General features: G+C 35.7%; 1 protein-coding gene across 2 annotated transcripts in view; it reads left to right on the forward strand.

Annotated features, from left to right (window-relative positions):
- Hr4 (Hormone receptor 4) overlaps positions 1-15,311 on the forward strand; it is an 88,028-nt gene that overhangs the window by 44,919 nt on the left and 27,798 nt on the right. Inside the window, exon 1 of one of the 2 annotated variants that reach the window (XM_053745065.2) lies at positions 868-1,026. The exons of the other annotated variant lie outside the window; for it this stretch is intronic. The gene's annotated coding sequence lies outside the window, so the exon portion shown is untranslated. Of the gene's footprint in view, positions 1-867; positions 1,027-15,311 lie in introns of those variants that run through there. 2 annotated transcript variants of the gene reach the window in all.

Raw genomic sequence — 15,311 nt, forward strand, 5'->3', positions numbered from 1 at the left:
AAATAACATAATGGGGCGATGAGGTAGTGGTATTCATCGCGTAAATACGTCCTGACAACCCTAGTCAGAGCTCGTGACCTAATTTCGCAGCTGCTGGTTTCAGCAGCGCTCGGGGCGCTGCGGGGTAGAGCGGGTGCGCGGGCGGCGGGCGCGTGTCAATGCCGTTCGTTGACTCCGAAGCAGCGGCACCGGCGCGGCCTCCGCCTTACATAACCATCGACAATGAGCGCTCACCTAATGCGTGTGATGTACCATGTACCTACCCAAATGCTAGCCGTCAACCGTAGCTGATGTCGAACATTCTCAATTTCACCAACAAATTTCCATTATATTTTCAGTAACTCGACGTCTATTAGTTGAAATGATTAATACGCTAATAGGAGGGCATGCATTTATCGATCAGAGCTATAAATATGTATAATCGACAGCGAAGTAAATGTACTGAAATTGTAGTAGTACCGATGATTTTTTTAAGTAAAAGAAAATATTTATCTCGAGCTAACCATGTTCTAAGGAAAATGGTTTGCATTGCACATATCAATATAAGCAACGCAGCGAACATCCATAGGGTGTAGAGTTGAATGGAAGGGGTGGTCTTTACAAAAAGCATCGCTGTGGAAGGCTTCAGCAGGGGCGCAACAATGGCCGCGTGAGGGCGGGCGGCGCGGCCCGAAAGTGAAAGATCAGCGATGCACGGGCGTGGGAGGGGGCGGGCGAGGGGCGCGCGGCGCGGGACGGGTCGCGAGCGACGTCGAGCGCCGCCGCTAGCTCATCGAGTGCAGCGCGCCGCAGCCTCACGCAAACAAAACTTTAGTTACTAACCTACTTCCGTGCGGGCGCCAACTGCGAACGCCACTCTCGTCGCCGCTGTGCGTGTACCACAACCACTACTACGGTCCTATGACACGTTTCAGTGATGAACTGTTCTATGAAAATGATTGAGTAGACTACGACGTCAGTAACTTTGAATGGACGCAAACACTTTAAGTCTGACCGGCCGGCAAGGGCTGAACAAAATGTTTTATGGTGAGATGACGTTGTGTACGTCTTGTACAAGCTTTTAAATGTTTACTGTATTTTCTTTCACGTTGGCATGCACTTCGCAGTCTCGTCTCGTTTCATTCATTCGTTTATTTATTATTACGCGAACACGCACACACCGCACGTACACGTGATTATCTAAATGGTATTAATTTATAGAGCTCAAATCTTTCTTATTGGCAATATATTCCTGAAAGTAAATTTACCAAATAGGTACACAGCAACTTTAGCGTATGCATTTAATGAAAAATAAGGAATTTTAATTTTAGTTTTCTTATTTTGCAAGTAAGCATTTATTAAATTCATATTTCAATTCATATTTGCTAGCAAAGCTATACTATGTCGTTCTTTTACAATTTTGTTCCCTTCTATACTTCTGTGTTCTACTTTGTTAGTATTAGTTGATGTATTGTTTGCTGTCGCAAGAACATTCCCTGTATTTTAGGCTGTGCAACATTTTCTTCCGTCTAAATTTAAGATAAGTTTAAATACAGATTATGTAGAGTCAGTTTTTCAGCGCCATATTGAATTTTATTTTTATCTAGCAAACTACAGATAGAGGCTCCCTCTATCGACACTGGATGGACTGTTTTAACAACAAACATGCTTTTCATTTGTTTATATATATTGAATGTAATTATATTGTTGAAATTTTTTAAATAACAATGACGTTATTCAAGTAATCCTATTTTTGTAGGTACTTAATAATGGTTTTTATATATAAAAGAATTATGTAACGACATCGGTTTCTTAATAAGTTTTCCTATCTGTTGATATAAAGTATTTTCATACAAATATTATAGGTATAGTTTGTTGATTTCCTTTTAATCATATCATTACTTTAAATTTACAATATGCGGAGCATATATTTCAAGCATTTTGTATATTAATTTAAATTAACAAATCAATAGATATTTTCAATCATACCAAACGGCCTATTATATCATTAACCCTTATTTTAGTCACTACATAGAGAAGGGCTCTATTTAATTGTATGAGTTTTGGTCGAATTTATGGAAATAATCTCTCTTCATATAGATGCAGATATGTGCAGATTGGTAATAAAATATACATTTGTAATGGCGTGACCGCAATTTAAGATTTGTTCTTTTATCTCCATTATCAGTCTTTTTATTGTCGTCTATTGCCTCATAGTTTTCATTCTGTGTACGTTTACACAAAATGGTTGTCGTAGAGGAAGATTCCCTTGAGCCCCTTGACAGAATCGTCAATCCTAATAAATTTATTAATTTTAATTAATTAATGATGATAATCGGGCAAATTTAAATTAATAATAAAGAAATTTAAATAAATAAAACATTTTATTTCTAATTGAAAAACAATAATTAAGATGTTTGTTTTTAAATATTATAATCTATATTATTATTATAAAGAGGTAAACGTTTCTTAGTTTATATCCTTGAGGCCGAAACTACCGAACCGATTTCAAAAATTATTTCAGCATTGAAAATGTATATTATCCAAGATTGCTATAAGCTATATTTTATATAAAAATTTCCATGGGGGCAAAACCTCGGGCAACATCTAGTGATTAATAAAGCTATCTAAGTTGAAAATAAATTAAAGAAATTATTTTCTATATAAAAACATAATATATATGTATCTTCCATCATCGATCAATTGCGTTCAGATTTTCAATGTTTATTTAAAATTAAAGAAATAAAAATTTACATATATATGTTCAAAAACAAAATATATAAAATAATGCCATAACATATAAAACATATAAAATAAACATATAAAATAATAATTTCTACAATATTACACAGCTCTACATTGATTCAAGTAATAACATTGGTATAATATACGAGTAGAGCTGTGTAGTATTGTATAACTAGCATTTTTTTTTCAAAATCGTGAAACTTACGAGAACGCATAGTACTAGTTGTAGTACTGAAGTGAGTGCGTAGATTACACTAGTGTGCGTTGATTGAAGTGTTGAGCTAACACTAGTGTGTTTTTTGACGAAAACTCGCACACTTGTTTACAGTGCGGAGTCTCAACAAAAACTAGGTCGGTTCAGTGACCTATATGTTTATCTAACGATTGTGTGCGGCGCGAATATGGCCGTACACTGTCTTATCATCCGCCTATCACTGCGTTCGAGTTTCGTTTAGGTTATCTCAACCTGTCTCCTGCACTATGCGTGTGCGTACGGATAATTATAAAGTACTGTGTCGCAATCTGGCATTGATTTTCAAAATGTTTGCTGATGTTATTAACGTACTCGCTGTGATTGAATAGGGTTTGTACCTACCTTCTGTTTTGTGTCGGTATTTTCAAATGACCTTTGCATTTGTCGGAATACCTTGACTTGGTAACTTGTACAGTCAATATCAAAAGGCCCTTATTGCCTTCTTCCCTATTACAGCTTACAAATGAAACCTATTTTAGACATTGTTTTAGATATTGATGCATTGCAATTTTTGATGCAATCTCATAAATCAATGTTTTCAACTAGATTTCCCTTATTGCTTCAATTAAACAAAAAAAAAAAACAGATGTTTTTTCAAAATAAGTAAACAGTAATATCCAGTTTAAAAGTCATTTATTAAACATATTTCGAGTTCACTAAATTATCATATCAGAAGTTGAAAATAGAGACACATTTTCTTAAATACGTGTTACTTTCTCTCACCACAAACTACTGTAGCAGATATTATCTTTTTGACGTGTGCTCTCCCAAAAGATCACGATAAACTTTACCCTTAATTTTTCTTTTACAATTTCAACTTTAAGTATTACCTGCTACAATACATTTTGAGATGACTGACGTTACAAAAAGTTGCTACATATTCTACTGTCAATTTCCCAGAGAAAGTGACAACCTTTAGAATAAGTACAACTCATATATTTATGATGTTTCATTGCAAATATTGCAATATATCAGCGACTGATACGTAAAAAGAAACACAAACGTCAGATTAAAAAAAAATCTTACTTCTCTTCCAGCCATAGGACACCGTTATTAAATAACTTCTCCTTTACTGAATTTTACTAAAACACAATATCTATATTGGAATTGGGTTATGGGTTAAGTTTTTTGACATATTCCTTCGTGCTCATATATTTTGCTGTTTTAAGACTTTTGGCAACTCAAACGGTACATATACCTCATATTTTATATTTTTTCTAAATATACTCGAATTTTATATATTGCATCAACCAATTTAAACGTAACTTTTGCAGTCGCATTCAACACAATTGCGATTTGTGACCACAATCATGCAAATTGCAAAAATCTTATAAAGCCACGCCGTCAGCTAGTGCAGCAATTATATACCAGCAACCTAAGCTGGTTACCTTCAAACGCTTCGAGCTATCGCCCTTCATTTTCGTTAGCGGCGTCCACACTCCGAGGTGAACGTCGATCTCAACTCAATTCATCACATCCCTCCATCTCATTCTCACTCCTCGCAATCTGATGCAGCTGAGCGAGACGCATTACTCAGTTAGACATTGTTATTATAGACTAACACGCACTGAGGTCGCTTTGACAAAACGTCTATGTGTCAACGAACGGTGGCGATGCAAGGTGACGCATTGTAGCTAGGAATTTATTAACGTAATGCATTGCTGCTACCTGCGTAATCACGTAGAAAAATTCATTTATACACGAACGTAACGCTTACATAAATATAACGGGTTAGTTGACGCTTTTGCTGGCAAAAATCGGTCAAGAGCGAGTCGGACTCCCACGACAAAGGTTCTGAACCACCAACCCCTTAAAATATTTAAAGCATAAATAATTGCGCTCGTTTGTGTAGTATGCCATAAAACACAAATGTAAAATTGTAGATAGCAAGAAAACTTTTCATATGTGCTGTTTGATTCTTTTATTTTATAAATACATAAAAAATACATATCTGAAGCACCTTTGAAAATACAGGTGACGCAAGGTGTTTTCATAACATAACTTAGGCTAATTTCAATTCAAATACATAAAAGATATTGTATCTCAATTTAGAATACTGAATTGGATCACCATAATATGGAGTATGTTACAACACTACGTTTGTTATTCAACATAAATATTTTCTACTTTCAGGTATACTCGAATGATACTCTGTATAGTAGAAAGTGTTGCCAAGAATTAAACCACTCCATATCCACACGTAGATGACGTATGTTTTATGCATCACGTATGCTGAAAAATTACTCTTTGTAAGATCGATGTTTGTAGTATTAAAGTAGTTAAGCGTCATGTAAAAAAGTTTCGCTCATAACATACAATCTGCATAAACTATTTTTGACATTATAAAAAGTATCTGATTCTGAAGAAGTATCTGACTATAGTTGGAAAATAGCCTATTGCGACACTAATGCTTCACCTACGACTATCCTATTAAAGTCGAATGTCAAACGGGATCACTCGGGACATGGGTTTGGCTCGGCCTAGTTTCATTTGAAGAGCGACAGGAACCGCGGTTACGTATTATGACTGTAATTTATGAACTCGCTCAACTACATGCACTCGTACAAATGGCCCTAGAGGATAGAACTCGTCTGTTGTTAAACGCTTTTAAACAAGGGGAACTATGTTATGAAAATAACTGAATTACCTATCACATTTAATGCCATAGGCATCATTAAACTTTCACAATTTTGTGCAAGTAATTTCTTTAATTAGTATCAATTCAGATGGACAATTATAAATATATTCATCAGCCTCATGAATGGCGATGAATGGCACAAATGAGTACAGTCATTGTTTGGAAATCAGAAATATCCTCTTTTCCGCCAATTCTAATTTTGTATTCCAAGCATGTGGTCTGGCTGTTCTGAGCTTCTGATATATATGTAACTTATGATATTATACTCTCTGTTTGGTAATATTTTTTGTAACATGTATTGTACAAAAATATCAACAGTTATGACTAAATTGTTAACATTTACAAACTCTGTACTATGAAACAATATGGTGTATGACACATTGATAATAACGTCTTCACCTACGCTTTTAAATGTTGATTGTTAATTACTAGATGTCTTAAAATATAAAGTGGACATAAATGCAGTTTACATCACAAGATGTCGGGTTTCCATCAATCTAACCGGCGGATACAGTAGGCGATCCCACGCGTCGTCGCTCGTCGACTGTGTTTCGGATAACTAGAGATGTAAATGTTCAGATTATTATTTACTTCAAACCTACTTACTTCTTGCTAATTTTACTAGGCAGACATACTTCATTATTGGTTTACTGTTTTGAGGTGAATTGCCATATATGTATCATTTTATATTTTGAGTGTATAGTGTATTGTTTAATCATCTTAATCCAATTATGACGTATGGCTCTGAAACATAACTAATATATTTTTAAATGGATTTGTTATACATGTCACACATGCTTTTTAACTTATCGAAAAAAATCTGGAATCCCGCTCGATTCCAGATTTTTATCATCTCATTATTGTTTTCAAAAATAACTAATATCTTACCCAAACGAAATAAAATGTTTTAGAAGAGGTGATTATTTCGATATCATTGTCTGCAGTCCTCTGTGACCCACCGCTGGGCATAGGCCTCCTTCGTCTACGCTTGGTCTACGCCAAAAGTCTCTGTCCTGGTCCATCCTTATCCAGTTTTTGCCAGCAATTTCCTTTATATCGTCGACCCATCTATTTGCCGGATGTCCTACACTCCCTTTTACATTTCTGGGGTTATGCCACTCAGTTATGTACTCCACTTTCCAGCTCGTTCCTTCTAGCCAGGTTCGCCCCCCAGTTCCATTTTAATGTTGCGACTCTGGAGACCAGGTCTTGAACTTTCGTTCGACGACGTACTCTCCAGGTTACGAACTCGATCTTGTAATTTGATAGCCCTTTGCGCTATCGCAATCTTGCATATGGCTCCTTTTGTAAGAGTCCCTGTTCCGGCAAGGGAAGGCACACACCAGTATGTCCTTAAGCCATGAAGAGGTGTATTTTTAAGCTTTGCAGTACTTCTCTATTTTTTAAAACGTCTGATAGTTTACCAACTACTGTCGATTCTAACCGAGAACGTCGAACGTTGATAATATAATGACCTCAAATATAAATCATATTATTTTAGTTTACGTGATCCTATCGAAAGATTTGTAATCAAAGTCGTTTGTGATTAGACTACACCTAGTCGACAATATGCTATTGTCGACTGTAGTGTACTACTAGTTTAGAAGTTGTTGACGAATAAATCACGAGTTCGAATACAATGGTAGTCACAATCGGAGTAATCTCAATCGCAGCGTTTCCCACGCAGAGCCGGGTTAAGCAGCCTTGTAGCCCAAACCTTCGTGACTGTACAGGAGTCATGGACAACTAATCTCTCAAGAGTTACAGCTCATTGACTCGATGATGCAAATTTTTTAATTATTATTATACAGCGTTTGTTAGTTTTACTAATGTTTCTATCTGATTGTCTCTGCGTCTGATCAAATCATACTATCAAGTTATCTCTCTATCTCATCTCTGCGTGTTCTCGATCAAATTCAGGGCCGAAACGCCCCGTAAAAAATAAACCTTACCAACTGTTTTGAGAATTCGACTGTCATTTTACAACCGCTAAGCGTCATCCGTTCTACCTGACGTCATCCCTCTTTGGAAATGCTGTTGTTACCTATAAAACTACAGAGCTTTGCTCCTTAATCGCCTCACATGAAATCTGTGGGAGGAAATGTAGTTATTCTATTTTAGGGCGAACACGTAAATCAGCCTAAATTGAAGTAGACGTAGCTTTACAAACCTTATCAATACAAGTACCATAGTTCAAGCTGCAAGATAAATCCGTCATAAATTAATAATACGAGTACGTATTTCGTTTAGAACTAGAATTTTTGTTTCGAACTACAATAATACGTTGAGCATTTGAACATCAGTACTGAGCGCAAATGGCTGATAGTATTCATCTAGCCTTGCGGGTGAACCTTTGTGACAATGTAGCGCGAGTCATGGACGACGCTTGTAATAAGCGCCGTAAATGTACAGAAACAGGGGGCTTGATTTTAAACAGTGTTACTAAGTATATTTTTATGACTTGTTTCCTAAATATTTCATTTAGAATATGAACATTTTTGAAATGCTTCTTGTCGCTAAATTTGATTTTATATGTTTTTATCGTAGCCATATATGTAGAAAGTCAGTATAATCTAAAAATAAATCAAAGTTGTCATGACGAAAATTTCACTGTTTACCTTTAATCATTTCGTTTTTACCATTGCTCTATAAGTTAAGGTGAACGCTCTTCTAATAGATCAGTCTAAAACTAAATCCGATACATTCTTATGGAAAGTGAGCGCAACAGATCTATAAATAGATACCTGACCTTTCGCTCATTGGATGCGTCAGCCAAAGTTACATGATGTGACGTTACCCACACAATAGTACGTCGTCGTGTGCGTGAACAAAATGCAGGTACTTGATCAGCGGGCGTCGAAAGAGAAAGTGGTCAGGGTCTTGGTTATGCTCACCTCCTACGAGTACGTGCCCATACTAACTAGACATTTTACTGATATCGATAAACCCCGGAAAATAAACATGCTTTTCGAACCACGGCCGTGATTCTTGCGACCCCAGTTTTTACTTTCACCGAGATCATCTTGTCGTTAAACCAGCGTAGAAAGTATAAACGAATGAGCCATGCATTTATTGTTATGCAACAACAACAATTCATGTTACTTTGTATTTTCATGCAAATAAAAGTTTATAATAACGTTTACTTTTCTTAACAAATACTTAGTTATCTTAACAATGAAATATACCTACCAAATCAAATAATCCTGAAAAACAAGAACTGTATGTATAAGTATTTGATTATTCGAAAAATTTGCGAGTTGAAAATTTGGAGAATCATTGACGAACAAAATCATATATCAACACGTCAAAAGGAAACAAAATACTATGGAAGCTAAACGTGACTGCCTTACGGGAAGTACCGTAAGCTCCGTAACAAGTTACACAGAGTACCGTTGCGGTCCCGCGCCACGGTGCAGGCGCACCACGCTAGACAAACCACTCTCGATTTCAATCTGAGTCTTTCATCTCTCTCTATTAACCGGCTGTCGGCCTTTCTTTTTAAAGACAATGAACCTTCTTACCATTTACTCGTATTTATGTTTAATTATAGCGCGCAATTATTTCAATTTTAAAACTAAGATAATTGTCTGAAACAGGATTTTAATATTTAGCTGAAATTAAACAAAAACGAATGCTTCCAAATCAGGTTACGGCTATTTAAGTTACTATATATAGTGTTCAGCCAAACTAAATTATGGAATCGGCGCCCACACACGGTTGACATCGCCGTATGGTAAAGATTTTGACCCGGTGGTGTCGACCGGAGCGGTAAAAATAAAGATAAAATCTAGTGAAGCAAGCACTCCAAGTTGAAACCTTGACCACGGGAGGCTGACATTAACGCACGCCTTTCACGGTACGCTCAGGTGGACGTTGTATAACTGACTTTCCATTTCTTTGGTTACATTAAAACCTCGTATAAGATATGCTACTTACTTAGCTCTTGCAGACTCCGACCGCGTATGTGGTAGTTTTAGTAAAATTTTAATATTTGCAGATTTTTTAAATTACGGAATTAAATATCACTGGTAAATTTTGTAGTATTTTTCTCATTCGTTTATGTAGCGCATACGCCTTTTACTTCTTTTTATTCATTTCAATGTATTGTTCAAAATTATTTTTACATTACTTACACTTATAGCTACATAAATTCTGCTGAAACATCAGATTCAGATTATTCCAAAATGTTCCCTAATATGTGTAGCACAGCGAGGAAAATTGCTTGCGCAGACTGAACCCCGTGTATTCGCCGCTTTACTCATGATGTCTTGCGAAACTCGCGGACTCGCCGAGTTAAGGTCGCTGATGTGTGGCAATTTTCCCATTTCGAAGAGAAGCTAAACCTTGACCTAGGAATATTATTTTATTTCGTCACCCAGTCTCAGTCAGTCAGAGCGCGACTCTGATGTTAATTTGCAAACTTTTATATATCTAAATGTAACAACTTTTTTAACAAATTGATTTGTGTTAAATTTAAGACAAAAATAGAAAAGCTAGATAAAGGACGTACTTAATTAGTAGAAACCTGGAATTTTTATGACATCCATTTTTCAGCGAAATCAATGTCGTATTCATATTGGTAGCAGTTAACATGAAACAATTACGATAGGGTGTAATATAATCTATGTTTTATAGTGGCCTATTTCAGGCTTCTGTAAACATATTTTGGTAGAGTCCTCGTTACTACATAAATAAACATCCATATTTAGTTTCATCAAACCACAAAGTTTTCCGTAAACTAACGTACGCTTTTCCTTTGCTGGATCTCATTTCCATGCTTCAGCTGTAACTCCACTTCACTTGACTAGATGGCAGCACCCGCCATAGGTCGTCGGAGGGGCGCACAGGCCGCGGCGCTTGCGCCACATCGAAACTTTACGCAACGCGGCCGTTCACCCCGGAAGGCATTTTCCTAGCAGTTTCTTTAGCAGTGTGTTACTATATCGAGGTGGCGTGACTTACTCGCGTGTTGGATAACGCTACACCCTCTAAGGCCGGATCTCCACAAACTGCGGAGACCTAATTCTCTTGATGTCAATTTGGGCGCCAGATGCATTTCTTGCATTGCCTGATGAAAGTAAATAGAGCGCGAACAACTCGTAGGTGATAAAGATTTCTACATCGCTAACATCTCCTTATGATGTTGTTAGCTTTCTTCAAAAAAGTGTTAAAGATATACATTTGCTTTGGAAACATATTAATGATTTGAGTTAGTTATTTTAAACATAGTTATGCAGACATGTTTCAGTAATTATGATGTTGGAATATTGAATATATTTATGATTTTTTGCACGCATAATTAATTGCAGCTTTTAGTCGTAAGCATTTCCACGTGAACGTTTATTTTCGCATCGTGTTTACAACCTTGCGTGTGCGTCGCGATGACTGACTGACCGACTTACGCGTTTCTTTGAAAAAAATAAATGTTACTTTAATTACTCAATGCGAAGCGTTGCTTCGAAGAAACGATAGTTTTTATCACTTCAACCGATAAACATAAGTTTTCCAATTTAAGCATATCTCATTTTTCACAATTTACGTACTCGCTAAGAAACCACAAATGCTAGAGTTACGTTTTTTTCCGGAATAGAGAAATGTTTGCTTAACTTTCAGTCAATTTAGTGATAAGTTACTAATAATAACCTGAAATTAAGTAAAATGTGCTCATACATTGTGAATATTTATTAACAAAATTAACATATTCAATTCATTGTACTTGTACCGTTTCAAAATTTCATGTTTAATATTGTAATTAGCAACCGATGCGCAGATCTACGGTAAATGTATTGTTTAACTTTAGCATCTGGTATTCCGCCATGCGAGAGGTTAGACATTTAAATGACACCGAAATAAAAGTGTTATTGTCAGAGAACAAAACGTATTGCAACATCTCTTCGGACCGATTTAATGCCGCATGCCGTTGACTTGCAACACACTTTCCGAAATAGATGACACGGATAAACAGGGAAACTGAACATAATATTTTCCATTCAGTGTGACTGCGCCAACGCTCCTGGTAGGGTTGGCGACGAAAATGTCATGCGAAACCCCGACTTTTATCATTGATCATTCAGTTTCTTATATACGGGATTAGAATGTTCAAAAAACATTAATAGTATCTAATACTATTACTGTTTTATGTGCAGGTTTAGGATCTACTTTTCTTTATTGTATCCTAGTAATTTTCCAAAAGATTGTCTAGAAGAAATTTTCCAATGTGATAAGACCTCCTTTGGCGCATGCATATAATTTTAGTATTTAATTGTATAATTTTATGTTTTGTTTTAAGTATATGAGTAAGGCCTTTTGTCCTGTACAGTTTTGTTTGTTTTCACGCAGTGGTTACCAGTACTTATCACTACTACATATTATTGTAATGACAAACCTTTAAAAAGTATATACAATTATACATATATAGCCTTTATAATAATAAGTTATTACAAAGGCAATTGCTTTTATTGTATTATATATATTATAAGTGGTCAGCCCTACCGCTAAAAGTTCTCAGAGCTGGTTTTACGGCGCTCCTATGAGGAAATTAGTTTTACTGTTTAGGTCCCGTGAATATTTCGCAACCGTGTGAGCTCGTGACAAGCGACTTTGTATGAAACATTAGTTTATAGTTGTATAAACTATTGCGAAACATTCACGGGAGTAAAGGAAGAAACGGATTGGTAAAAAGTTTATGATAGAACCCAAGAAGGAATATTTCTGTCTTACTACCACTTTATACCATACTAGATGTTGCCCAGGGCTTCGCTCCTGTGGGAATTTTGATATAAAATATAGCCTATAGCAATCTTGGATAATTTACCTTTCTAATGGTCAAATAATTTTTCAAATCGGTTCGGTAGTTTCGGAGATTACCCGCCTCAAACATATAAACACACAGTCACAAGCTCACAAACGCTTACCTCTTTATAATAATAGTATAGATTACGATATTAGAATACATTTCAGTAAACTTAACAACCAATTTGATGAAAAAGAAAAATGCAAAATTAAATTTCACTTTTGATACTGAACGAATGCAAACATTGAATTACGTTCTATAAAGGAAAGGTGTCGTGTGTGTCAAAGAATATTTACATAACTAACATTGCCATCCACTGCTTAGTGCTTACGCAAAAGATGCACATGGTTACGACATCTATTGCTCGTATGATTTTGAGAATAAAAGACAACTCGTTAATGCGTGTTGTGGTGTGTCAAGTCACCCCAAGAAACCCTGTTAAGTCGAAGACTGCTTAAACTATAATACATAATTACCTTTCCCTTTGGCCCCAAGTTTAAAAAATATACATTTTCACGCATTTATTGGTTAAAATTTTACTTCAAGTGAAATATACTCGTATCAGCGACTGGTCACCGTTGTCTTGATGTTTAGAGTAATATACTTTTTATTAATATTCCTGTGTGACGTGTGGCTTCTAGACGAAATAAATATAACCCTGTTCCAAGACACTTGTAAACATATACTAACAAAGCTATGGCTACATTTTATATCTGCATACATATAATTTTCGATTAAGAGCAATACGGCATCATATATTCTCGCTAAGTGTGCAAGAATAAGCTATTAAATTTCAATTGCTCAACGCACTTCGATAATACTACAGTAATATCTAAGTACATATATATCAAAGAATTATTATAAAGGCAGTACTTGCACTATGTGTAAATTCAGTCAAAAATAAGACGCCAATTCTACAAGTGAACCGAGGTTGTCTTTATTTGAATCGACATTGACAACTTCATACCTTACATTAATAAGCTTTATCACGCAAATGTTTAATGATAATTATAGCTAATAGATTTATATGATGAAAGTCATAATCAGAAGTCCAATTTAATTAAGCATGAACCTGTAATTTTGGTCTCGTTTTTAAGTATATAGCCCAATCACATTCGCTCATGCGCATCACCTTGCCCTCGCAGTAAAATTTAAAATACTTTCGATTTCATAACCAAATCGACAATGACTCTCGTACAAAACTGCTAAAAGCAACTTGACCGAAACTTGAAGTCGAGATGATCGCGGTCTGGCGTATTGTTGTATTGTTGCTCAACTAGACACAAGTGCTAATACCCGTAAATTAAAACATCTCTTTAATAATGCTGTCCCAAATAAACAAGGGTAAAGACCTTTTACGTAATGGACAGTTACGTGGGCCTCTCACTGGAGGCAATGTCAGCCATTGCAATACTATTTTGACAAGCAAAGTGCTGCGCGCAATGGAAGATACTCTCGCCTGATAAATTTTAACAAATTGGACCATTGTGTTTGAATTCTCGAAGTAAGATTTCGATCAACAAAAATTTTGCTGGTCATGAAAAATTTTGTAAAATTATTTTTATGCTGTCAAATCATAGTTCTATAATTTGTATAATTCTTTCCTTTCAGTTCAATTAACAGAACGTATTTAATCTCCGAAAGCTGAAAGATACGTCATTGAGCCTCTCCTGTCTGATTTCACAATGCAGCCAATAAATACATTACCAAGGTTCTTCTAATGCCTTTGGTTTAAATTCGTCTTTTGTTTCGCTAGTGTTATGTGCCTAAAAAGGTCAATGAACAGCCTCGACGTTTCTACTACTTCACTTCAAATTTTATAACGTCATTTAACTCATTCGCCTATGAAACAAATTAGAATAGTATTGCATGACGTTAAGGTTTAAAATTCCTCCTACTAATCGCGAATAGAAGCCGTTTCAGACAGCTAACAAAACTATGATGTTATTGTGAACCCGGTCGTAGGTTAAGTAGACAAGACAGTGCAGTTTAAACTCAAACGCATTGGTATTAAGTTTGAATTTTAATTGCAAACTGTGGTTAGTTTAGACGTTTCTCCTAAATCGTGGGTTTTGGCAGTGACGGCCAAAATGTTAGTTTGTTTATCATCAGCGTGCGTTCTTGACAGCGAAAAAGTGAAAACGTTGTGGTTGTGAAACCGGCCGCGAGGCCCCGATGGCGGCGCGGTCACAACGCAAGTTATGTAATAGGAAATGTGCTGTGGTGCACATTTTTATTTATATCATACCACATCACATGCATTGTATCTTGGAATAAAATATATAAGTTTGTCTTTCGCGACGGCAGCATGTTTGAATAAAAAAATCAATCTGCAATCAATTTGCTAACAATGTAATTCATCGTGTTTAATATTGAACCTTTATTATACTTAAGCATAAAATAAAATACTTCCCTAAGACTAATTAATGAAAAGACATGTGTTAATGCATTTTGATCCGTTAAGAAAAGTTTTGATTTAGATACCGTGGATTTTCAACGTCTTTATTATATTATACGAGTATTATTAATTAATTAAAGCAACATAACTGTCGAAAATCCATTATCTAAGCTTAGAAACATTTGGACTGACATTTTATATATATAAAATGTGCTATGAAAATGTCTGCCAGACTAAAATTGGCCAGCAACATGAACGCATGCCTTCTTGGCACAATATACAATAATTGTCATTCTTGCACACCAAAATTTATAGCACAATGACGACTGTGTCATTGACACGAAACTATTGTTTATTGTTCATTTCGAGCACTTTACGCACTTCCTAATCGTCAATGAATTATTTTTAATGTCATTCCCAAGGCGGCAGATATAACTTTAAAACAAACAACGATTCTGACATGATCATTCGAGACAAAACAAAATACAGGATTCAGAACTTATAT

The sequence above is a fragment of the Plodia interpunctella genome, chromosome 5, assembly GCF_027563975.2.
Source record: "Plodia interpunctella isolate USDA-ARS_2022_Savannah chromosome 5, ilPloInte3.2, whole genome shotgun sequence".
Lineage (NCBI taxonomy): Eukaryota > Metazoa > Arthropoda > Insecta > Lepidoptera > Pyralidae > Plodia > Plodia interpunctella.